Source organism: Neofelis nebulosa, chromosome 5 (genome assembly GCF_028018385.1).
Source record: "Neofelis nebulosa isolate mNeoNeb1 chromosome 5, mNeoNeb1.pri, whole genome shotgun sequence".
Lineage (NCBI taxonomy): Eukaryota > Metazoa > Chordata > Mammalia > Carnivora > Felidae > Neofelis > Neofelis nebulosa.
In genome coordinates, this window is record NC_080786.1 from 53,327,831 (window position 1) to 53,352,651 (window position 24,821).

General features: G+C 37.5%; 2 long non-coding RNA genes across 2 annotated transcripts in view; one reads left to right on the forward strand and one right to left on the reverse strand.

The window, feature by feature from the left end:
* LOC131512088 (uncharacterized) overlaps positions 1–24,821 on the forward strand; it is a 178,524-nt gene that overhangs the window by 82,380 nt on the left and 71,323 nt on the right. The gene's annotated exons all lie outside the window — the stretch shown is intronic.
* Positions 4,495–8,298, reverse strand: LOC131512087 (uncharacterized). Its single transcript, XR_009261924.1, has 3 exons — positions 8,054–8,298; positions 5,969–6,079; positions 4,495–4,745 (listed from the first exon to the last, which is right to left on the reverse strand). It is a non-coding gene; the product is annotated as an uncharacterized LOC131512087 (long non-coding RNA).

Genomic DNA, 24,821 nt, shown 5'->3' on the forward strand with positions numbered 1-24,821 from the left:
GGAGCTCAACTTGACATAGCTTAGAGGTATGTCAAATAGACACCTGGGTTTGGGTGTAGGTGATGTTGGGAAGGTTTTGGAAATAAACATTTGTAGCTGCTCAAAATCAGAATGTGAAAAAAAGGAGGAAGCAGTATAAATGCGGTAGAATCAAATACCAAGCAGGGTACAACCACTTTTTTCACAACAGGTGACACAGGGCCTCCTTGCCTGTTGTGACCCTTCAGGTTTTAGATTTCAGTCATATGGGGTTCCTGGGTGGCACAGTCTATTGAGCGTCCAACTTTGGCTCAGGTTATGATCTCGTGGTTCATGAGTTCAAGCCCACATCAGGTGCTGCTGTCAGCACAGAGCCTGCTTCAGATCCTCTCTCCCTCTTTCTCTGCCCCTCCCCTGCTTGTGCTCTCTCAAAAAATAAAACATTAAAAAAATTTCAGTCATATGAAAAAATGAAGAGAGGTGAATTCTACTCTTTATAATACAGCCTTCCAATCCTGCTCCCACACAGGATTGGTGCCACAGTGAGGGGTCAAAGTCAAGAGTATGAACATACAAGTTTTGAACCTGGCTCTGACACATACCCTGTGTTTAACCTTGGACAAATCCTTTAACTTCCTGGGACTTTAGATTTCTCATGTCAGAACAAAACAACCTCTCAGCCAAGTAGTTCATAAGAGCATAATATTAGAATCAGAAAGGGCTATAGTGGTTTAAAATATATTTTCAGCTGTATAAATAAAAGCCTGAGATGTAAAAGAAATATGTTAATTCTTAACTTCATTAATTCATAAGCTGTGTAATTCTCCCTAAGAACTTTGTGATTCCATCACATCTTTCAGCCAAGATTAGTCAAGGGCTGTCAGGTGGGCTCAGCTTCCTAAGACTTCATTATTATTAAAAATACACTTTGAGGAATTATCATAAATAATTAAAATAAATGTCAGTTATTTAAATAAATGAACAGGGGTGTCTGGGTGGCTCAGTTGGTTGAGAGTGTGACTTCAGCTCAGGTCATGATGGTAAGGTTCGAGGGTTCGGGCCCCACGTGGGCTCTGTGCAGATAGCTGAGAGCTTGGAGCCTGCTTTGGATTTTGTGTCTCCTTATCTCTCTGCCCCTCCCCTGCTCATGCTCTGTCTCTCTTTCTCTCTCTCTCTCTCTCTCTCAAAAATAAATAAACATTAAAAAAAATTTTTTAAATAAATGAGCAAAGACTATATTCCTGTTTTTGCACAGAGTTTTCAGCATCTGTGAATTAAATAACATTCCTCATTCAATGCTGGGATTTAGCCTTGAGTAAATTCTATTCATTGTTCAAGTGTGTAATTTCCCTTTAATATGTCAATGTAGAATTTATGCTAATTTTTACTGGAGTTAAGTGTTCATAGCAAAATGAGCTCTTTTTGAGCTCTTTTAATTTAATAATGGGAGAATGCACGGAAGCAGTTATTTAGTGGAAAGGGGCATTATTTATTTGTTTCTGGAATTTGGACTTTTCTTAAAATATTCATTATAGCATAAGGGCTATCATTTGCAGCAGGATGTAAAGCATGTGCTCAGCTGAAGCCCTGCACTTTACTTTGCATCTGCTACCTTTGCTTCTCCCCTTCTTCATGGTATCTTGAGACAGAATAATAGGTGATGTTTTCACATCAGGGCAGAAAATCCAAGACCTCCGAGTAACAAGTATCAATTTGATTGACTTTATCTGTTCTCCTTCTCAGAACGTTATGCTCTTGTTAGGGATTGAACTTGACCTAGGTTCTGAACATCCTGCAAACAGACTTGGTGACCTTACACAAATCTCAGTCAATCCTTCTACAACTTGTCTTTTAGAAAAGTTAGATTGGTTAGATTGGGGGTGGGTTATTAAGAAGAGGGATGTGATGTAAGCATTAATGTTATGAAATAATTACTGTGATTGAATTTTTTATCAAGTGTCTTGGTTTATTCCAAGATAACCAATGTATGAATTCTTGTCTACACAATTTTTACAACTGGATCTCTCTCTGAAACGTACAAGAAAGGGCATGGCATAAAGTCTCTAAGGATGCTAACTATAGTGAAAGAACTATAAAATGGCAAATCCATTTATGTTATGGTTCTCAGAGTGTGGCCTCTGAGCCAGCAGCATCTGGAGCACCTGGGAACTTGTCCAAAATGCATATTTTTGGCCCCAGTCTAAACCTACTAAATCAGAATCTCTAGAGGTGGGATCCAATAGTTGTGCTTCTCTAAGTTTTCCAGGTGATACTTAACAAGCTATAGTTTGAGAACCATTAATTTATAGCATTCTACATATTCTGGTATGTTCTTTTGTTGAACTAAGCTGAATAACATCTGACTTGGCTATATTGTTACATTTACTTTGTTCTTCATTTACTGGTCTTTTTTCTCATGGGTTCTGTGACTCTTATAACTAATCTTAAAATGAATGTTTCCTCTTAAAATAAATGTTTCCTCCTGAAAATAATATTTCCTCTTTATCTTTGGCTGCTAGGAAGCTCAGAGCCAAATTTGAGGCCTTGTACAAGATCTCACGGCCTCCTTCCTAGTTCTCTTTTTATTTTCTAACCTTATTGTCCCTTTGCCCCAATTTCCCCACACTATTATGTTACATGTTGAGTATTTTGAAAGATCATGATTAAATAAGCAAATTTATTAGGTGACAGGAGTAATAAATGCATATATCTGATATGATCCCCTGGTGTCAGTTCTCAGTGTGTTTATTTTATGTACAAACTGAAAACTTCATTTGGGATATTCTTGAGAGAATCTGTAAGATGCAAGCTTAAATATCCAGACTCATTTTATCTGATAGCTCCTACATATTGACATCTTTCTAGTACGAAGTGATCCATTAACTTAAATACATTGAAACCGAGAAGTCCTATTTACTTCTTAGAGGCACTAATGGTAGTGAAATTTTTCATCAAGGATTCTCTCGCCATCAAAGTCATTTTTTTTTGACATTGCAAAATCACCTCTACCTAATGGCTTTATTAACACATTGAGAGCCAAAATGTGATTGTAAAAGAGGGATTTTTCTTACAAGTGCTTTACTTAAGATGGGTAATGTTAAAGGTTGTATAGAATTTCAGCTTTCAGGGACATTCACACATACAACACCCACTGCTTGGGATGGCTCTGACACATTTTGGCAGCAATGCTATAATTAACAGAGTCAGAATGGAGCCTGATGTCAACCATATAATATGGATCACCAAAGCCACCCCCTTTCATTTAACGTATAGGTGTCACTCACCTCTAGCAGTTCTTAATTATGTCAGATCTGTGCAGCAAACAACAAATAGTTAGGGGAGGATTCATCCTCCTGTATATTTTGTAATGAAGCTTGTGAGCCTGCTAAATAATTAAAATAAACAAATGAAGACTAATTTGCTTACTTTTAATTTTTACCCAATCTACTTTAGTTAATAATTTACAAGGTAAAAATGAATAGAAGATCAAAATGACTTCCCTTCCGGCTCCCATGTCGGCGTGATGGTGGAGAGATTCTGCCTTATTGACTGCTCATTTGTAGTAGAAATAACCCCAGAGAAAACAGTGTTCAATGTGAACCAGGCTTTAATAAAAGGAGCGGCAGACTCCGGAGGTTTTTTTCTATTTCCATATAATCCCAGGATCATTTGTCTGGAGCTGTTTTTGAATTATTCATACCAACAGTAGCTCTTTCAAATATTAGATGTGAACAGTTTCTATGGTACAGTTTCACAGGCAGCGTCTTTTTTTGCTGGCATTTTAAAAATAGAACTTTTTTTTTCCTATTCCAGATTGCTCTTGGGTGCTTCCAGGTGGGGTTGTATTATTAGCAAAACATTAAGAGGCTGTTTGGGGGCTAATTCTAAGACTTCTCCAGGTGAAAGAGGAAGAGAACAGAGAACTATAATGAGAATGTGATATTTCTGAGAAAGTGTTATTCATTTTAACTGGGCTTTTGAAAACCCTAGCACAGTCCTGTTGTAAGCATTGTTCAGGAGAGTGGAGTTACCATTTATTCTCATTCACTGCACTCTTAAATAAATTGGATTGAAGGGATTTATTCCGCTGATCCTATTGTTCTTATGCCCCATTTGACCCCAAGCTTTGAGTCTGTGTTTTGCAGGAGAAAACAAGCCTCTTTACGGAGGTCTCACAGGGCAGGGAGATGCTGTTTCTCCTACTTCTCCTGTCACTTCTCCCCACCCTTCACTTTATACCCCAGCCATTCCAAAGTCCCTTAAGTTCTCCACTCACCATGAAAGTTCTTTTGGTATCTTTTCTTTGCACTTGCTATATTTGCCTAAAATGCCAGCATGTCTTACCCACTGACACCTTGATTCTCTCTACTATTACGTATGTCCTCATCCTTTAAACTTAGGTTAAAGTGCTCATTTCCTCCCCAGAACTGGTAACTGATTGCCTGGATTAGAGAATTTCCCCAGAAATAAACCCTGAGTCAGCAATTTGAGTGCAAGTAGTATTTTGGGAAGTGATTCCAAGAAGTACTGGTAGGAAAGTGCATGAGAAGGAAGTGAAGGAAGCCAATGGAAGGTATATTATAAGCAGTTTACTGTGGGTAATTGAGACTGGAGCCTGCTTCTGGACTCTGGGAGCCAGTGCAGAGTTAGGCCACACAGGGAGAAGCCAGCTGAATGATATCCTCTTGTTCCCATCTGTCACTGGCTGAGGACAGAGGACTGCTCCTGGAGGTACTGAATCCTTGTCACTTCTGGCCTGTGCCTGGCTGTGAAAAGAAGACTGGTGGAGAATTGCAGATGCATTCAGTAGAATGCATAGATATGTGCTAGAGCAGTGAGAACCAAGGGGATATGTGTTAGGAACCAGTACATCTATTGCATTGCCCTTGCTACACACACACACACACACACACACACACACACACACACGTGCTGTGTTTCTGTATGTTGAGGGTAAGGAACTGCTTCTTATTCATCTCTGTGCTTTCCGTATCCTAGTATAATGCCCAGCACACCATAACTATGCAGTGAACATTTGTTGAAGCAGCAAGTGTGGAATGATCGAGTGAGTCTATTAGGCAGACCCACCCTCAGCTTTTATTTCTGATGCCTCCTTATAAGCACACTCTACCCATCATTAAGGCACCTTCCTCTCCTGCCTACCTACTCAGTCCTCAGAGAGAGTCACTCCATATATCAAACAACTACCTTGGTGCTTTTATAGTTCTGCTTTTAGAGGAATATTCCATCCCCTACTCTGAGATGTGCCTACTCTATTAAGGCCTTTACTCTTTTTTATATGAGAGAAGGTGGAGGAGAGAGGGGGAGAGAGAGAGAGAGAGAGAGAGAGAGAGACAGAGAGACAGAGAGACAGAGAAAGAGAGAGACAGAGAGAAAGAAGGAGGGAGAGGGAGAGAGGGAATGAAAATCTTAAGGAGGCTCCACACACAGTGCGGAGCCTGACACGGGGCTGGGTCCCACGACCCTGGGATCATGACCTGAGCTGAAATCAGGACGCAGATGCCCAACTGACTGAGCTACCCAGGTACACCCTCTGTCAGGCCTTTTCAAATGAGGTAGTGAAGTGGTGGGGGAGCTCTATGGGAAGATGCTGGGGAGTAGAATTGGTACCAGGGTTTTAGTTCCCATATTGCCTTCCACTTTCTTCCTCTCACACACCAAAGTTGGGTGGCAGACACCCCCAGAGCCCTGCTCTTTTTAAAGGAGCAGAATCTCTCTTCCATTAGGAGGTTTGCTCAAATTCAGGGCAAAGAGAAGAGGTCCCTTTCCTGAAAACGGTAATCTTAGCCTAGTGGTCTGGGAAGCCCACACCCATCCTCTGTATGTGTCCTTCCTGAATGCCAGTCCACTTTGTGTTTTGGGTGGAGGGTCTCCTGCCATGAGTCCTGGATCCAGCCTACTTGGCCTATGCCTTTTAGTTTGGTCTGATTGGCTTGGTTCTGTCTTCAGAATTTCTGTAGCCACCCACCTGTGTTTTCTCAAAGCACTTTCCCCCACTGTGATGTCCAGCCTATCTTTGTCTCTCCATCTTCTTTGTAATCCTGAGAACTGGGGGGAGTTCTTGGGGGACTCCAGAAGCCTGGGGGGAGGAGTGCAAAGAATAAATAGGAATAATCTCTCCCCAACCCCAATTTCCATTATAGTAAGGAAGATAGAAATAGAAGCAAATAATTACATCATAGTCTGGTAAATCCAACAATAGCTTCAATGAATTAATAATTTGCTTACAAACAGCATATGGAAATTTCAATATTTCTTTATCTCCTACCTTGTAGAAAAGAATCTATTGCAAAGAGATGAGATAAGGCAGCATGTTGTAGGTTGCTCATTTTTGGAGAGCTGTCAGGGCCATTTTGTGCAAAGGCGTAGAGGTAGGTAGTGAGGTAGAAGAGACACCAAACTAGGAACACACAGGTCTGGGAGTTAGTTTTGGCTTTGCCAGATTTCAGCTGTATAAATATTGTAAGTCATTTACTCACAATGAGCCACATCAAATGTAAAATAGGATGTCTCTTCTTTTTCTCATAGTACTGTAATGTAGGCCAGTACAATAATGGTTTGATAGAGTTATGAAAATTATGCATAATTGGATATAAACTTTAAGGAAAAGAAAATAAAAATCTTACCATGCATCCTAAAAGTCTATCCCTTAATGGCAGAGTATAGAAATTTTCTGTAGAATATCTCTTAATTAACTTTTCTTTAATCAACTCCCCAAATAACTGTAACTCTCTACTTCCTCTATAAAATAACCTAACAGATGCCAACAGCACAGTGAAGATTTCAGGGTTATAATGCCTATGAATGTCTGCTACAACCGTTTGAGTTGTGTGCTCACAAGAGTCCTGGTTACCTTGTCTATTCATTCCAGTTCATTCTTTTATTCAGTAGATACTTGTTGATCATCTACTCCAGACTGGGTATCGTTGTAGGTACTAGAGATGTGGCAATGACCAGTGTCCACTGTATTCTAGTTGTATTTAATATTATAATTATGTAATTTAGTTAAAATATTTCATCAACTAGCTAATGAAAAATAAGTGTGAAAGAATTGCTGATTTTTATGAATATTCGGTTAAAAAGTTATAATGGGCATCTGTCCTACTATCCAAGATCTTTTAAATTCCTTCTTAAACTTAAAAAAAAATTTTTAATGTTTCTTTATTTTTGAAAGAGAGAGAGAAAGACAGTGTGAGCGGGTGTGAGGGGCAGAGAGAGGGAGACAAAGAATTTGAAGCAAACTACAGGCTCTGAGCTGTCAGCCCAGAGCCCAACGTGGGGGTTGAACTCGCAAACCATGAGATCATGATCTGAGCCAAAGTCAGACACTTAGCCAACTGAACCACCCAGGCGCCCCTAAATTCCTTCTGATGTTTCCATTTCTCTTGTGACTTTGGATGTGCCACTCAGGTGCCCCTGTAACTAATGGACATGAGATTGGGTGTGGGGCATCTATTTTGTGTTGAGGTTCGAGTTAGCTGTGGTGGCAGTTTCCTCAGCTCAGTTCTGTAGTGTAATTCCTGAAAATTTGGTTTATAGCTACTTGTATATCTTCTCCCTCTCCAAATTCTGCGTCTCCAAATATCTCTTAATAAATTCCTTTTCTTAATGAATCGGTCATAATGAATCCTGTTGTTTGCAACTAAGAACTTTACTCATTACAAATCCTTTGGAAAGATTTTTAAAAACTAAGCTTCAAAACATACACACACACACACAAACACACTGTCAAATTGGTTGTAGGCAAAACAATGTGCAACATTAAGGGGATGATAAAAATCATTAGAAATATTTCACTCTCAGATTGCTTCACAGTTTTTTTCTTATTAGTTTTGGTCCCACTTTAAAGAAATCTAATTTGGAAATCAGTGCTCTGGCATTGTGGGTGTGGGACTCTAGTCAGTGCATCCATGCTCAAAGAAAGGCCTTTACTCACCATCAAGGAGTAGAATATTGATGTACATTGATAAGTTTTTATTTAAAATAAAATATTTAAATTATTCATGAATCACTTTTGATAATTTTCAACTTTTGATCACTTTGATCCACCAACCTTTTGTCAGGTGCAGAGACTTCTATACACTTTGAGGCATGTGAGCTTGGACATCATGTCCAAGGAGGAGCCTCCTCCTTACGCCCCACTGTTGGCTTCTTTGGGCCTCTGTCTCTCAGGCAGTTCTAAGGGCTTGGCCTATGTCTTTCAGCAAGGCTTCCTTAAACTCCAAGATGCCCTTTCAGGACTGATACCTCTGGTAGCTCCTTTGGTTGAAAATCTCTCTGAAGCTATAATGAGGTCAGGTTGTCTCTGGACAGGGTGTAATTTAGCATTGTGGTGTCATAGGTGTAGCCAGTGGCCATGTTAAGCACTCACTGTCCTCTAATACATAAATAGATTTCTTATTTCCTCACATCTTTTCCTTCTATTGTTCTTTCCTCTCTCTGTCTTCTCTCCTTTTCCTTTATCTCCCTCTCTTTCATTTGACTTTCTCCTTCACATTTGTCTCCCTCACTCTCATTTCAGCCTTTCCCTCCTTGTTTCCACACTTCCCCCCTTTCCAAGCCAGTGCACCTGAGATCCTGGTAGGAAATGAAGCAGAAATCCCCTTCATTGAACACGAGGGTACAGTTTCTGTGGTAATCTTTGCTGAATGATGCTTCTGTCTGCTGTTCAATGAAGGCAGCAACTAATCCATCATTTCTTCTTGCCAAACATTTAGATAATATAGGTCCCACCTTACACCTCCATGAACTTTACAGAAGACCACATGTACTCCTTCTAAAATATTAACACTGTCTTTGTGTAGTCTTTGATGGTATCACAGAAGAAAAGATTTGAATTTTTAAACTAGATGGTTTTTATCTAAACTTTTGACATGAGAAAATAAATTGTGTGGATGAATTTCCAGTCACTCAGGCAAATTTTAATGTGCTAATTTTAATTTGCCATTTTAAAGGATTACTGTAGAAACTGAATATCTTAAGGCTTTAAAATACACAAATCACTTGAAATTCTATAAAACAGCTAATATTTTAGGTAAAATAAAATAATAATTAATTTATAGTTTTTTAAAGTAACATTATTACACATTTAGCCAAACTAACAACAGTACAGACACCAGACTGGTACTCAGTGAACATCTACTACATGATTGTAGATCATCTCTGAGGTAGTGAAATTTGCCTTTTCTGGCTAGTGTTAAAATTACCCAACCTATTTTGAAAATTGAGCTGTAGCCATACATATACCTGAAAGGAATGCCAGAGACACTGAACACATGCCATCTCATTTCTAAATATATACACATATTTAGCACTCTTTATGCATTTTAACAGCCTCCTGATTTTATCTAATTCCCTACATGTTTTCATCAAATATTTCTTTTTTTTTTTTTTAATTTTTTTTTAATGTTTTTAATTTTTATTTTTGGGACAGAGAGAGACAGAGCATGAACGGGGGAGGGGCAGAGAGAGAGGGAGACACAGAATCGGAAACAGGCTCCAGGCTCCGAGCCATCAGCCCAGAGCCCGACGCGGGGCTCGAACTCACGGACCGCGAGATCGTGACCTGGCTGAAGTCGGACGCTTAACCGACTGCGCCACCCAGGCGCCCCTTCATCAAATATTTCTTAAGCCCTGCTATGTGCTAGATCTTAGAAATGAGAGATATCTAAGACAAAACTGGATTCTGCCTTGGAGGAGCTTCTAATATTATTGGGAATATTGAATATGTTTGCAATAAATGAATAAAATGGCCAGTTCAAGTGAATGTCACAGAGGTGTGAAGAAGTAAGAGATAGCCGTGAAGATTTCTTGAAAGAAGTGGGCATTGACAGGGGCCCTGGGCTGGGGTTAGAAGGTATTGAAGGTCCCAGTGCTAAAATAAAAGTGCAGAAACCAGTGCCGTGGTCAACAAAAAGATGTGCAAGGATTTTGAGCCCATCCAGGAGTTGGTAACTTATAAAGACTCATCTCCCAACCTGGCTACCAAATGGAAGCCAGCAAGTGGCTATTTCCCATTTTCTTTTGTCTAAATAGCAAAAAAAAATTTTAAACTAATAGATACTTTCTACCAATGGACTCAGTGTTCAAACTAGCAGATAATCCAAAAGTCAGTTAAAATTTGGCTTTGTACTGTGCTGCCAGATCTTTGCAGTGGCAGATTTACCTTCCTAATTGTGTTTTGCTTAGTCTAATGTTGAACTTAATTTGTATTCCCTGAACACGCAAAGGCTGGACAGTTCCAGAGAGGAGGATGAGATTGAGGAGAAGAAGTGAAGGGAGAAGGGTTGTTGTTCAGGGAAGCTGGCTCAGAATTTGGAATTTGTCACACATCGTTTGCACAGTGGACCATCCTCTCACAGGTAATTACAATAAACTGACCAGAATTGTTTTACAAGTTGTGGTAGTCTGTTCAAAATCACTTGTTTATAAGTGGCTTTCTTCAAAATTTATGAGTCTAAGTTTCATGTCTCTTGCCTCTGTCCTGTATATGCTTATTTCTGATGATTGTCTTTATTTTCTTCAGTAAAAACACACATTTTATAATGTCTCTGGTCACAGGAAGCCTTAGGCAATATTATTGTGTAAGCAAATAGTTATCTTTATACAATGTGAGTAATGAACTCATTCTAACCTATTAGTAGGTATGAGGTAAAACCATGCAGGCATTCTCTGACAGATTTTTTAAAAATAGGTGTTATAGCCATATAATCTTAGTTTAAATATATATATATATATATATATATATATATATATATATATATGTCTATAGGAATTTATATAGATATAAGTATGTATAAAGGTAAAAGATAACAATTTCTCTCCTGTCCTTGTCTACCATCTGCATGATCCCTGTGGCCCCTCATACAAATAACCACTGTCACTAGGTTTTTGTGTATTCTTCTGATTCTAAACAATTACAAGAAGTCTTGTATATTCAGAGTAGTGAAGCTTCCCTAGTGATGTCATTAGCCTTCCTTCCTTGGTGATTGTCTACAAGGAAAGTTTCAGGAACTCTTAGAACCCAAATCTGACCTGAGTTTTATACTCATAATGAGTAAAACAAAAAACAAACAAATAAAACAAAAAAAAACCAGTTATATTTGTTTACATGAGTTCTTACTTTAGGATGCACAGATCATAGAATTCAGGGATCTTTGAACTTAGATGGGAAATACACAGTTTTATTTTTACTAACTTCTGTCTGAAATTAAACATTCTCTTTAATTGTGAATGTAAGCAAAACCATAGTAGAATTGGCAGTACCTGTGTCTTTGTCACTTAAAAAAGCATAAATATAATCCATGTCACATTATAGCCATTGCAAATATTCCAAAACATCATTTATACTCATCGTTATATTGAACTGATGAAGTTAATTATATCTACTGCTAGTGTTCTAAAATTTGTATCCAGGATTTATTTTAATCCAGTATGGTAAGACACACAGATGTCGAAATGGCTGTCATAAAGGAATAAGTTTATGCTCACCAATCTCTAGTAATAGAAGGCATGCCACACCATGCAGGGCCACATGTGGAACATCTGGATTGGTTAGGAGGCAGAAGGAGAGAGGGGAGAGCATGGCCCAAAGCCTTTATTGGGGTTTTTTAAGGGAAAGGATGGGCAAGGCAGGGATAGGTATACTGAGTAAATTTAGGATTGGATAGCTTGAATAATTTTAGCAGGCTCTGGGCAATAGAAGCAGTCCTTACTTGTCTTGTACGTGGCCTGGGGTTATTTTGGGTACGGAGAATATTGGCTTGGTGTGTGATGGCTCCTTGATAAAGGAGATGGTTGAGGGTGTTGGCTCTGGATTGGTTGGCTTGCATATCAAAGTTGTGCTTTTAGGGGAGTACTTTGCTATCTCTAGGAATTACCTAGCCCTGGAAGGGGCTCTCCAGGATTAAGTTCCCAAATGCCAGAGCATCAAAAATACAGAAAATAATTACACTCAATACAGGTAGATATTTATTATTTAATGTGGTAATAATGAAGCACAGGTACTACATAATTACAGTTGTGCTTTTAAAAATATTTTAGTGATTATATATCATTCTAATTAGCTTCTAAGGACCCTCTGTACTTTATTTTCTGTATCTATGAACACTGTTCTCAGGAGATCATAGTCTTCACCAGACTTAAATTGTCCACAGCTCAAAGATGTTAGGCTCCAAAGAGAGATTGGGTTCTTAACTTACTGATTCTCCTGCATGTTCTATTTTTCTTTCTTGTGGATTTAAGTTTGTCCAAACTTAGGACTGGAACAAGTTATTGAAAGAGATGCTGCCTTGGCCCTACCACCAAGACCCATACCTTCACCTGCTCTTAACCCTCCCCTACCTGACCTTGTGCTAAATGGAAGAGAAATTCATTATGGCTGTGATTTATTGAACACTTGACACATGCCCAACACAATTCTATACATTTTTATGTATTATCTCATCTGCTTCTCATGGCCATTCTATGAAGTAGATATGGTTATTGCCATCATTTTACAGGTGAAGAAACTTAGGCATGGTGTACATATAACCTGCCCAAGGTCACACATCAGTGACAGAGCCATATTGAAGTTGGAGAGTGTGGCTGCAGTTCCCACATCTTGTACACTGAATACATTATGCTTGAGATACAAGCAAGATTGTGATCCATGCTCTAAATATGTGTACCAGAAAGAGTGTTTTCTCTTGCCAGGACGCCATACTGATTAACTATTGGAACTTACAAAAGCTTGGAAGCCAATCTCAGTGCAAGTATGGAAGTAGTTAATTGTTGGGTCCAGGAGGCTTTAAGTCTATGATAAATATTCAAGGTTATTTAGAAAAAGAAAATATGGAAATGAATTTAAGGTGTGATTAAACTATGTTTCTCAGTGAATCAATTGGCAAGCTAGATTCACCCTTTGAACGTCTTTGAAATTTACTCCATATAACTTACAAGGGCCATAAAAGTTCATAGTAACTGAGTCATATCAAAAGCTTGTCCCTGATTGCTCTATCAGAGTCATGATCACTTCTGGCTTTTTTGCTACAAAAAGAAAGAAACCCCAGTCTCTAGTCAGACTTTTTGCTTCCTTACTGACCTGCCTTTTACAGTATTTGATTTGTGTAAATCAGATATTTGTAAAGTAGGCAGTGTCCATTTATTCTTTGCTACTGAGGTTCAGGTACATTGTATTATTGTTTTGAAAGTATAAGGGGAAAGTACGTTCATACTCTTTCAATCAAGCTTTGCCTTATTGTATCAGCCTACTATAATTAGGCTGGGATTCAGCTACATGAGTCAGAAAACTCAAAATAATGGTTAAATACAATGGAGGCTTATTTTTCTCTAGTCATTCCAAAGAGGTTTTGGAGTGTACACTGTTTATGTATTTCTCAGATTTTGGTTCCACTATCCTTACATTTGGCCCTTGAATTTAGGGTCTACAGTGGCTGCTAAAGCTCCAGCAATGACATCTTTCTTCCAGGGAGCTGGATGGAGACAAAGAGAGCAATGAGTGTCTATAAGCAGTGTTTTAAATGAAATCTATTGCCACATAATACTGGTGCTTACATCTTTTTGGGAAAAATTTGGCTCAAGTTCACTTCTAATCAAGGGAGACTGAGAAATGTACCAAGCTGAAAATTAAGGGTTCTACAGTTATAGAAGAAGGGGAAATGGATATAGGCATGCAATTAGCAGTCTTTGCCATATATACTATTTGGATGTCTTCATTATGATTGAAGCATCTAGGGCAGCATACCCTAAGCTCAATTGCCTTGTGAGGAAAATAAATCTTCTGGACATACATGTGCAAGCCCAAATATATAGTGTGATTATAGCACATATCACAGTGTTAAGGTGTTAGCCCTCCAGATGGCACATCATGTTGACAAGATCTTCTGAATATAAACTCGCAACTCAGGGACCACCTCCAAGGGTAGTAATTCTGGGTACTGTGTGTCAATGGGAGGTTTGGGGATGGCAGAACTTTCTGGGTTATCCCTCAGATTTTATCACACAGGCAATTGCATATTCTGTCTGAACACATTTTCAGTTACAACAGAAACTATACTGAAACAGCCTCATTTTGGGAAGAATGGGCTATTGTTAAATTTTGTTAAAGTACATTTTGTAAAATATAACATCTATTTGCTTTGTTATATTTTGCATACGTGTCTTTGGAAGTCTTTGGAGTTTTCCAAGTGTCTCATGCATTCATTTGAGTCATTGGCTCATTTTCCCACTTTTCTGATTTGCAAAGAAATAATTTTATTGATGCTTTACTCCAGCAGGTGGAAATCAAAACAGCATCATGCAATGCAGGAAGGAGTTGCTAAGCAACCATTTTCAGTGTTAAAAAAATCCAAACAAACCTTCCTTTTAAATGTCTGCAGCATGTAAAAAATTAGACAACTTTCTATCCAACTTTAAATGAACTCACACAACTTATAAAAATTACATCATAGTTTTCTGTTTCCTACGCTTGTAACTTTCATCAACAATGCCACAATCTTCAAAGGTGCAGTTTTAGACCTGGGTCAAACTAACCATGGAACACAGAGAATACAGTTAGAATTCCTTAGCTATGGCTTTTCCAATCTGACATCCATCAGCACAAGGATTCTTGTAATCCATTTTCTATGTTCTTTGAGTTAAAATTATGTTAGCACAAGTCTTGGGTGCTCCTGAAAAGCGGATTCTTTGCTGGCACTGGATTGTAGTTAAACTTTAATGTTAGCTCCCTCAGTTCCCAAAATAAATTAAGTGGTCTGATGTGAGAGAATTAGTTCAGGAATTTGGAAATATTACTCTTCTTAGCACCAAGTGCAACACATAATTGGGGGGCATTTATATATGTATTTATTAGTTCTGCTGCTGTGTGATGGCAGGTGGATGGTTTCTTAGGTTTCCAGGAATACTTTATGCAAAGGGAGACTGAATGACTCCATCTAACCAGTCTGTAGTTGATTTTAAGACCCACAGAGGCTCAGCATTCTTCCTAGAAGATGGAAGAATATTTTGATACTCAAGATATGCTCCCCTGGCATGACTTCCTAGAGGTCATTGGAAATGTCTCCTGGAAAGTTGGGGCGGATCCTGGTGCCAAGAGACATGTGTATGATACATGTGAAAATGATGGGAACTTACCCCTAACCATACCATAAAATTAAATTCCGTAGGAGGCAACCACAATACAGTAAAATCTAGGTTTGTGAGCATAATTCGTTCCAGAAACATGCTTGTAATCCAAATCACTTGTACATCAAAGCAAATTTCAAGAAACATTGGGTCAATTTTGATCATTTGACATTGGGCATCATGTACTACTCGCATTGCAAGACATTGCTCATTTATCCAGTTAAAATTTATTAGAAATGTTTGCTCATTTTGCAGAACACTTGCAGAACAACTTACTCACAATCCAAAGTTTTACTGTATTTCCTAGTCTGGCTGATGGTCTTGCACATACAGGCAGCCTTTGGTCAAACTGGGAAGTGGCAGAGTTCATCTTTGACCCCTGTTTTTTTCCTCTGTTTTATCAGGTGAGGACATTCTGGTTGCCTAAAATCCTAGCACAGGTATCTCTTACCATCTAAACATAAAAGTCCACTGGATTCAGCTAGTGAGAAATTCTTGTATATCTATAGCTCTTTATAAAATGAGTTTTTACATTCCTTATGTCGTTTGCTTCAATAGCAATCCTGTCAACAAGGCAAGCCAGAATACTTTCTTTACATTTTTTTAACAAGGAAAACCGGTCATCTATTTGATGGAGCTTGAATTCCCCACTTTCAGTTTAGAGTTTTTGCCACAGCATTGTAATTCACAATTTCTCTGTCTTTTGTCTCTTTCTTAGTGGGCTCTGAATTAATTAATGCATTAAAATAAATATATTAGGTTAATTAATACATTAAAGCTTATTTTAAAAATTGGGTTAAGTTTTCAGTGGGTCATAACTTAAAGCATTGTCCTTACAGGTAACATTTGAATCTCAATCTTGCAATATAATGCCATGCTATAAAAAAGCCAATAAAGGTGAGAATTTCAGGTGTCATGAATTCTTTAGAAGACAGAAGATGGTATTTTCAAGCAGAATTCTTGAATTCATTAATCAGTCAATATTAATTGAGTTTCCTTCATGTGACAGGCCCTGGTATTACAATAGCAAACAAAACAGACATGATCCCTACTTTCATGAATCTTATATCTCAGGAAGCTCATTTGTGTTCACAAAACAAATTTTGTCTTCATCCAAAGCTATCTCTGATGTGAAGGCCTGGGTAAGATGATTGGATCCTGCTTATGACAGAGAAGAAGAGGAGAAAAGACAAGAGATAAAACTTTATTATACAGGGCTCTAAACTATTTTGGGATCATTATTGTTTTCAGAGAAGTTTTGCATTACCTGGATGGAATAGAGCAGGCAAGACAGATAAGGAAGACTGGTGGATGCTATCAGTAAAATCCTTAGGCATAGAGAGAGAATAGCCTTTTAGTTCATTTTATTTTTTTCATTCTGGAAATGTGCATGGCCTCAGAGAAGAGGATGCAGTGCAAGCTAGAGGATGTCGATCTTGTTGAGGGAACAGGTTGTGAGACCAACCAGTCCTGCTTGAGGCCCATCTGTAGAAGATGCCTACTGTTTTGAATCCCGGCTTACTCATTTCCTTTCACTGTGTACTGTGAGCTTGAGTGGGGATGCTTCAGAGAGGAGGATTAGAATGAGAATGAACTTGAAGAAGCTTTTTGAAGGAAGTCCTTCTAAAACATGAACCAGCAAAGAGCAGAGACTTCCACATATAGTCTTCCTATAGTGTACACACTATTTAATTTGCAAGTGATTTACAAGTGATTAATGGTTTTAAAACCTTTTGTCAGTTACACTTGTGATGTAAAATTTTATAATAAAAACTCAGTGAAATATAACTGTGGTTCCCCATCTACCACAACCACCAGTACAAAGTGATCTTAGAAATGGTTTCATTGGTCATAGCTGACTGTACATATGTTTTAACAAAACCATCAGATTTTGAGCAGACATATAAATGACTTTTTCACAGCCTCTAAGTGCATTTGTTATTTCATCCATGAGATTAGTAATAGCACACTCTGCACATCTACCTCTCATTGTTGCATGAAATAGCTTATTTCTAACATTACAGACAGTTGCTGGCTGAACTATTAGTTTGATTTATCTTCAAATAACCTGTTGGTTATTACTACTCTTAAAATATTTTGAAGCCTTATGTTAAAAACAAAATCCAAACACTGCCCCCCCAACCCCTGCCAAAAAATTTTAGTTTAACAGAGTCAGTGGATCCAAATAGCTGAAGTTACTCTTGCATGAGGATTATTCTCAGTGCCAGGCTGGCCAAGCTCTCACAATGATCCTGATAGTAATTATGGTATAATATCCAACTTTTACTTTAAAAAATACTCATATAACATTTTTCAAGGACACTGTGACACTGTACTGATCTCTTTTCATGCATTACTTCATTCAGTCCTCATTTTGGCTATATAGCAGAGATACTTTTGGTATTCCTGTCTTATGATTGAGGAACCAAGGCTCAGATGGTTAAGAAAAAAAACACCTCGTTGCAACTTGTCAAAGAACATATAATTTAGAAATAAATGTTGAATGTGAGTCTAAATAACCCTAATGCCCATGTTTTTAATCACATCATAGCTCTAGCAAGTTGTTAGAATAAACAGGAATAAAGACAGGCATTGGGAGCTTTGGCTTGTTGCCCCATTACCTTTTAAGGTCCTGAGTCTAGCTTAGATTACTGGGGCCCAACTGTACTCCTTGAGCTTGATGGTTATTTAGGGAGTTAGATTCAGTGGATATATAGAGCAAAGGAGGGAGTAGCCCTGAGGTGTTTAGCTATCTTCAAATGTGGTTTAGAGAGGGTAAGATATGAAAATTCCAACCTGTTTGAGATCATCCATTGTCAGGCCAGCACACCTCAGCAGCTCACCATCTGGTTCAGTATTTACAAGTAGATAGTTTTCCACCATTTCCAGAACTGACTTTCTGAATGTACTTTGGAGACTCAATTCTAGAAGGAAGGTTGCTTTATGTCAGCAAGTGGTTAGCAACATTTCTTGGTGCCCAGATATCTTTGATCATCTGATATACCCTGTGATCTTCCACCTCAGAAAAAGATCCATAACATGCTTACACACAACTTATTATTTATAATGTTAGGGCATTCAGAGACCATGTACAGCCTGTCCATACTTCCACTGAGAGGTCCAGGAACCCAAGTTAAGAAATCTTCAGGTATGTCCAGTGTCAAAGATGGATTTTTTTCACTGTATTTTTGAAGATTACTAGGTAAGTTAGAAAGAAAGGAAAAAAACAAAGGGATGGAGGGAGGAAGGGAAGAAGGAAGGAAGGAAGAAAAGGAAGGAAGGAAGGAAGGAAGGAAGGAAGGAAGGAAGGAAGGAAGGAAGGAAGGAAGGAGCAATGAGAAACAATATGATCCCTCTTCTCCCTGCCCCCGCAGGGAGAATGGTCACTTATGTAAATAACTTGAGGACTTGTCTAATTGGGGTAGTTCTAATGACTAAGAGGGACATGAACAATTTTGGCCAGTTTGCTATTTTGATATGAGACTACAGCCAATGAGCCCTTTATATTTTTTAATGGATTAAACAAAAATTTAGTAAGTAACAAGATGATCTTCAGAAAATGAAAAGCCAGGCGTCCCTCCTGACTCCTAGCCTTAATGCTCTTTCACTCTCCCTTTCCTGTTTCTTCCCTTTTGCTTTTTCTTTCCTTTTGTATTTTAACTTGTCTGTGGTGGTCTGAGTCAGAGATCATTCCAACTGGGATAAGGTGCTGTGACTCTTCTTGCCACTATAGATGAGGGAGGCAGTGAACCTTGGATGTCCTGTGCCCATTGGCAGCTTGGCCCAAAAGCCTTAGCTGTGGATGCCTCATCAGCCTTCTCTTAAAGCCCAAGTTAAAAAAAAAAAAGCAGTGAAAGCAAAGTCACCTGTCATTTTAGTATCATCTAATATTAGCTTTCCAGTCTCAGTTAATAAAGGTGCAATGTCTTCCTCATTCTCAAGGCATGCTTGTATTTAAATAACTTTACTGATCTCTCCTTATGCTTGTGGAAAGTTTTGCCTCCCTTTTCTTTATAAGTTAGTCATGTAGTAATCAGCCAATTCTTTTTTAAAAACAGATTCTATAGCTCAGAACACCCCAACTTTATATTTAAAGTCATTATTCTTAGGAATCAGTAGGTGAACAAATATGAACCATGATTAGTTTAACTAATTAAAGAAATATGATAAAACTAGCAACGAGTTACCATTCAACATCTCCCCCCACCATAAAATTAACCAATACTTATATTTCTCTATCTTGGTCTTTGTCCATACTCATGTATTTATATATTTATATACTTTTGGTTTGATTACATACATGAATGTGTGTGTGTGTGTGTGTGTGTGTGTGTGTGTGTGTGTGTACACACACATCTCCAAGAGAAGGTAATTGATTTAATAAGTTAATTTTACATCCTCATAATGGAATAGTCATTAAAAATGATAGCTGTGAAAAGTGGCAATGTGGAAAACTGTTGTGATTTAAATCCAAATAGAAAATACATGAGTGCTATGATTCCAACAACGAATATCTGAATATTATACACACATGCACACATAACTGTATAGGCATTTGTGCACCAGAGCCACTGGACTGTTCTTTTCCAAGCAGACCATTAGATAAGTGGTTCTCAAACTTTAATGTCTATTAGCATCATCTGGAGGGCTTGTTAAACACAGATTCTGGACCCCATCCCAAGGATTCTGGGGTGAGGCCTGATGATTTATATGTATGTGTGTATACTGGACAATTAAATCAGAACTTCTGGGAATGTGTCTCAGGCTTCAGTAGGTTTTAAAAGTTCCACAGGTGATTCTTATGTGCAGCTAAAGTTGGAGGCTAGTGGTTTTAAACCAGTGGTTCTCAGATGTGGGTGTGCATCAGAGTTGCCTGGAGGGCTTTTTGAAACAGATTTCTGCCCCCACCCCCAGGGTTTCTGATTGAGTAAGTCTCTAGCTGGCCAGGGAACTTCCATTTCTAACAAATTCAGGTGATGCTGATGCTGTTAGTCCAGGGACCATCCATTGAGAGATACTGCTTCAAAGTTTAGTCTCAAGATCTGTGCTGGTCAACTGAAACATAACACTCCCACTGGTGTCACTGAAAATTGTAACATTTTTGGAATGGAGCAATACATGTGAAGAATCATAAGTACCTTCATGCCTGTTGGTCTGGTAATTCTACTTTGGGGAAATCTATCCTAAGAAAATAGACTAGATATGGAAAACAGCTATAAGCTTGATGATCACAGAACTGATTTTTGTAATGGTCAAAATACTGTAGCTAAAAATGTCCAAAAGTAGGTGATTGGTTTAATAAATCATGGTACATTCCCATAATGGAACAGTTATTAAAAATGATAGCTGGAAAGTGTCATGATTTAAATCCTCATAAAAATGTATAAATGCTTATGATTACAGCCATGAAAAAGTACACATAGGAAGAAAAAATCAGAAGGAAATAAACTGAAACAATAAATGTCATGTCAAGATGATGGGATTTTTTTCTTTCTTTCATTTCCAAATTTTCTATGACTGTGTTTATCAATTTTATAAATATAACCATAGTTATACATATATACATTTTTATATTTGGCATCAAATTACTCATTACCACTTCCTTCATGATAATGTGGTTTTATCTTGGTTTGAAGTAAAATTTCTAAGAATTTTGCATTTGTCTGCAGATCCTAATTGCAACTTTTCCTAAGTGACAACACATGGTCTGTCTCCTACAGCTTCTGTTCAGATATTTTCTGAGTGATGTTAATTAACCTCAGAGGTGACATAGAAAGCTTAAAGGTTCTTATTAGACAGAGAGCAGCCAAAGAAAGAGGCAGGGGGCATGTTGATGTTTCCTTTTTATGATAATTGATAAAGCATTCAAATGAAACTCATCTCTATTCATTATGCCTGCAATATCTAAAGGATTTATAAGAAACTCCAATTATAGTCTTTGGTACTGTGCTGGTTCACCGGAGAAGTTGAGAGTTATTTTTCTAAGTCACTGTATAAGACAATATATAACACATCAAATCCTATGACTGGGAATATAACTTCAGGAGATTTCTCACTATCATTAAAATAGATTTAAGACGGACATGGCTTAGGGCAATCTTGCTTTGCAGACCTTATTAAGACTAGATCACCTGCCATAAACACCTCTACCATCTTTAGGACCAGACTGTGGATAGCCCTTAGGATGGCACACAGATCTCAAATTGGCAAAAATGATTATATTCCATGTTTAGTCTTTAAGCATTTCTCTTTTTTTCTTTTTTCTTTTCTTTCTTTCTTTCTTTTTTTTTTTTTTTAATTTTAGAGAGAAAAAGAGCATGAGAGGGGGAGAGGGGCAGAGGGAGACAGAGAGAGAATCTTAAGGAGACTCGGAGCTCGATCCCAGGACCCAAAGATCATGACCTGAACTGAAATAAAGAGTTGGATGCTCAACAGACTGAGACACCCAAGTGCCCCTAGTCTTTAATCATTTCTTAATTCTAAGTTTTTCTTTTTTAATTGTACCTGCTGTTTTTATTATAGTTTCTTTTCTAAGCTATTGACATTAACACAGTGTTCAGAAATGAGATGTCCTTGGAACTCAACATGATTTTTATATCTTTAACCTAAGTGCTTTGTCTATTTTTGGAGGATACGTTTTCTATTATATTATTATTTATAATAGAAACATTTCAATTTGTAAGTACATTTTACCAATTTCTTCACTTACTGTTGTCCCTTTTATTTCATATTTACATTCCATGATAATTTCTCTTCTTGCTCAAATGCATCCCTTCTTTCAGATATCTGTGGGTAATAATTCTCACTTATGCACCTAAAAATATCATTATTTCCACTCTCTCTGCTTAATTAGGGTAAAAAAATTCTAAGTTTTCCTACCCATACTTTGGAGATATTCTCCGTTGTCTTGGGCTTCTTTTGTTGCTGATGAGTTTGCTGCCAATTGATTGTCATTTCTTCTGAGCAACCTTTCTTTTCTGTCCATAGCTCTTTTTCATTGATTTTTTTTTTTTTTGCCATTTTACTACAGGTATGTATGGATACAAATCTGACTATATTTATTCTGCTTGTGTATTGTGTGATCTTTTCAATTTGACAACTCATGTTTTTTCTCCAGTTCTGGAAAATTCTTAGCAATTACCTCCTTCTGGAAGTTCCAATAGACATATCTTAAAACTTCTCAATAAATCCTCCATATATCTTAATTCTCTTCTATAATTTTCCTTCCTTTATATTTCTCTGCTGCCTTATCTGGGATCTACTCATTTCTAACTTCTAATTCATTAAGTCTCTTTGTACCTCTTTTTAAATCTACTCATCTACTGAGTTTTAAAAATTTCAATCACTGCATTTTTCATTTATAAAAATTTTAATTGCTTCCTTTTTTTTTGTATCTCCTTGTTCTAGTTTTATATTCTCTTGTTTTTGTTTCATAAGCTCCTATTTGTATTTTATGGGTACTATCTTCTTGATTTCTTTAAAGATTTTAAAGAACAAAATTTTCTGATTCCTCAAGTATTTCTCTTTCCTTGAGTATAAAATCTCCTTTGGTTATAGTTTTTTACCTATGTTTTGTGGTTAAAGGTCATTTTCAAAATTATTTTTTAAAAGAGGTTAGAGTGGGAGGGAGCCAAAGCATAAGAGACTCTTAAAAACTGAGAACAAACTGAGGGTTGATGGGGGGTGGGAGGGAGGGAGGGTGGGTGATGGGTATTGAAGAGGGCATCTTTTGGGATGAGCACTGGGTGTTGTATGGAAACCAATTTGACAATAAATTTCATATATTAAAAAAATTATTTTTTAAACAGGAATCTATTTCCAATGTATATGTAAACAGAGATTAGTACATATTTATACCCCAGAAATAAAAAATGCTAAAATTTGGTTGTAAATGTTTCAGATAATTCTAAAAGTAATAAGCATTATAGATATTTAAATTTTATGTTTAAATATGCTTAAAATATACATTTATCCTCAGTTTCCTTCTTCTGCCTTATAAAGGCTAACTTCTGTCCTAAAGTTGTGAGTTATATTACTTACACATATTTATGAATATATTTTACACAATAATGTTTCCACAGTAATATTTAATATTGTTTGATATTTCTCAAAATTTACAAAGATAATTTATTTTGCTATATTTCAATATTCTTTTTTATTAGTCTTAGTCATGTTTTTGAGATCTGTATTGATGCATATGGGGCACACATTCGTGTACATATCTCACCGTGTAGTTAAATGTAGTTAAAGTGGATTACCTAGGTCCTAAGGTGGTGCTATGGTTCTATGGTCTTAGGGTTCACTGTCAACTTTACTAGATAGTGTAAAATTGTTATTTAAGTCATTGTACAAATCTATACTCTCATTCACCAGGGATGTATGAGAATTCCCATTTCTTCACATTGTCATTGATAATTTTTTTTGTGGTTTAACTTTAAAAAAAATCAGCTTTATTTTCAGTGAGTTTTTTTTTTAATTTTTTTTAACGTTTATTTATTTTTGAGACAGAGGGAGACAGAGCATGAATGGGGGAGGGTCAGAGAGAGGGAGACACAGAATCTGAAACAGGCTCCAGGCTCTGAGCTGTCAGCACAGAGCCCAACGCGGGGCTCGAACTCACGGACCGTAAGATCGTGACCTGAGCCGAAGTCGGCTGCTTAACCGACTGAGCCACCCAGGTGCCCCTCAGTGAGTTTTAATAGAGATATACACCCTACTACAATTAAGACAGAGACATTTCCATCGTGCCCAAATGTCATTTCTTGCCCCTTTTGATCACCCCATGATCCTACCCACAGCCCCTGGTCGGATTTCAATCATTAGCATTCCTTTTCCTAGAATTTTGCTTAGTATAATGTGTTTTGAGATTCATCTAGGTTGTTACATGTATCACTAGTTTGTTACTTTTTGTTGTTGGGTAGTGTTCCATATAGATAAACTATTGATGGAAGATTGATGGAAATGTAGGCTGGTTCCTGTTTGGAGCTATTATGAATAGAAGTAATATTCATCTATAAATTGTTGTGAAGGTTGGGTAAATACCTGGGACTAGAATTTCTGAGTTGTATGGGAAGTATATGTTTAACTGTGTAAGAAACTGTTAAACTGTTTCCCAAAGTGGCTACACCATTTTGATTCCTACTGCTAATACATAAGAGTTCCAATTGCTCTACATCTTTGTCAACACTTGAAATTAAGAAATTTGAGTCATTTAAGTAGGTGTATGCATTGCCCTAATGAGTAATGATGTTGAGCATTTTTCATGTGCCCATTTTCCATTCATGTAGGCTCTTTAGTAAACTTTTTGTTCAAACTTTTTGCCTGTTTTGAACCAAATTATCTTTTTTTTAATTTACATCCAAGTTAGCATACAGTGCAATAATGATTTCAGGAATACAATGCAGTGATTTATCCCTTGCATATAACACGCACTACTCATCCCAACAAGTGTCTTCCTTAATGCCCCTTGCAAATTTAGCCCATCCCCCCCATTAGCACCCCTCAGTTTGTTCTCTATATTTAAGAGTCTCTTATGTTTTGTCCCCCTCCCTGTTTTTATATTATTTTGCTTTCCTTCCCTATGTTCATCTGTTTTGTATCTTAAATTCCACATATAAGTGAAGTCATGATTTTTGTCTTTTTTAGATTGCCTAATTTTGCTTAGCATAGTACATTCTAGTTCCATCCACATTGTTGCA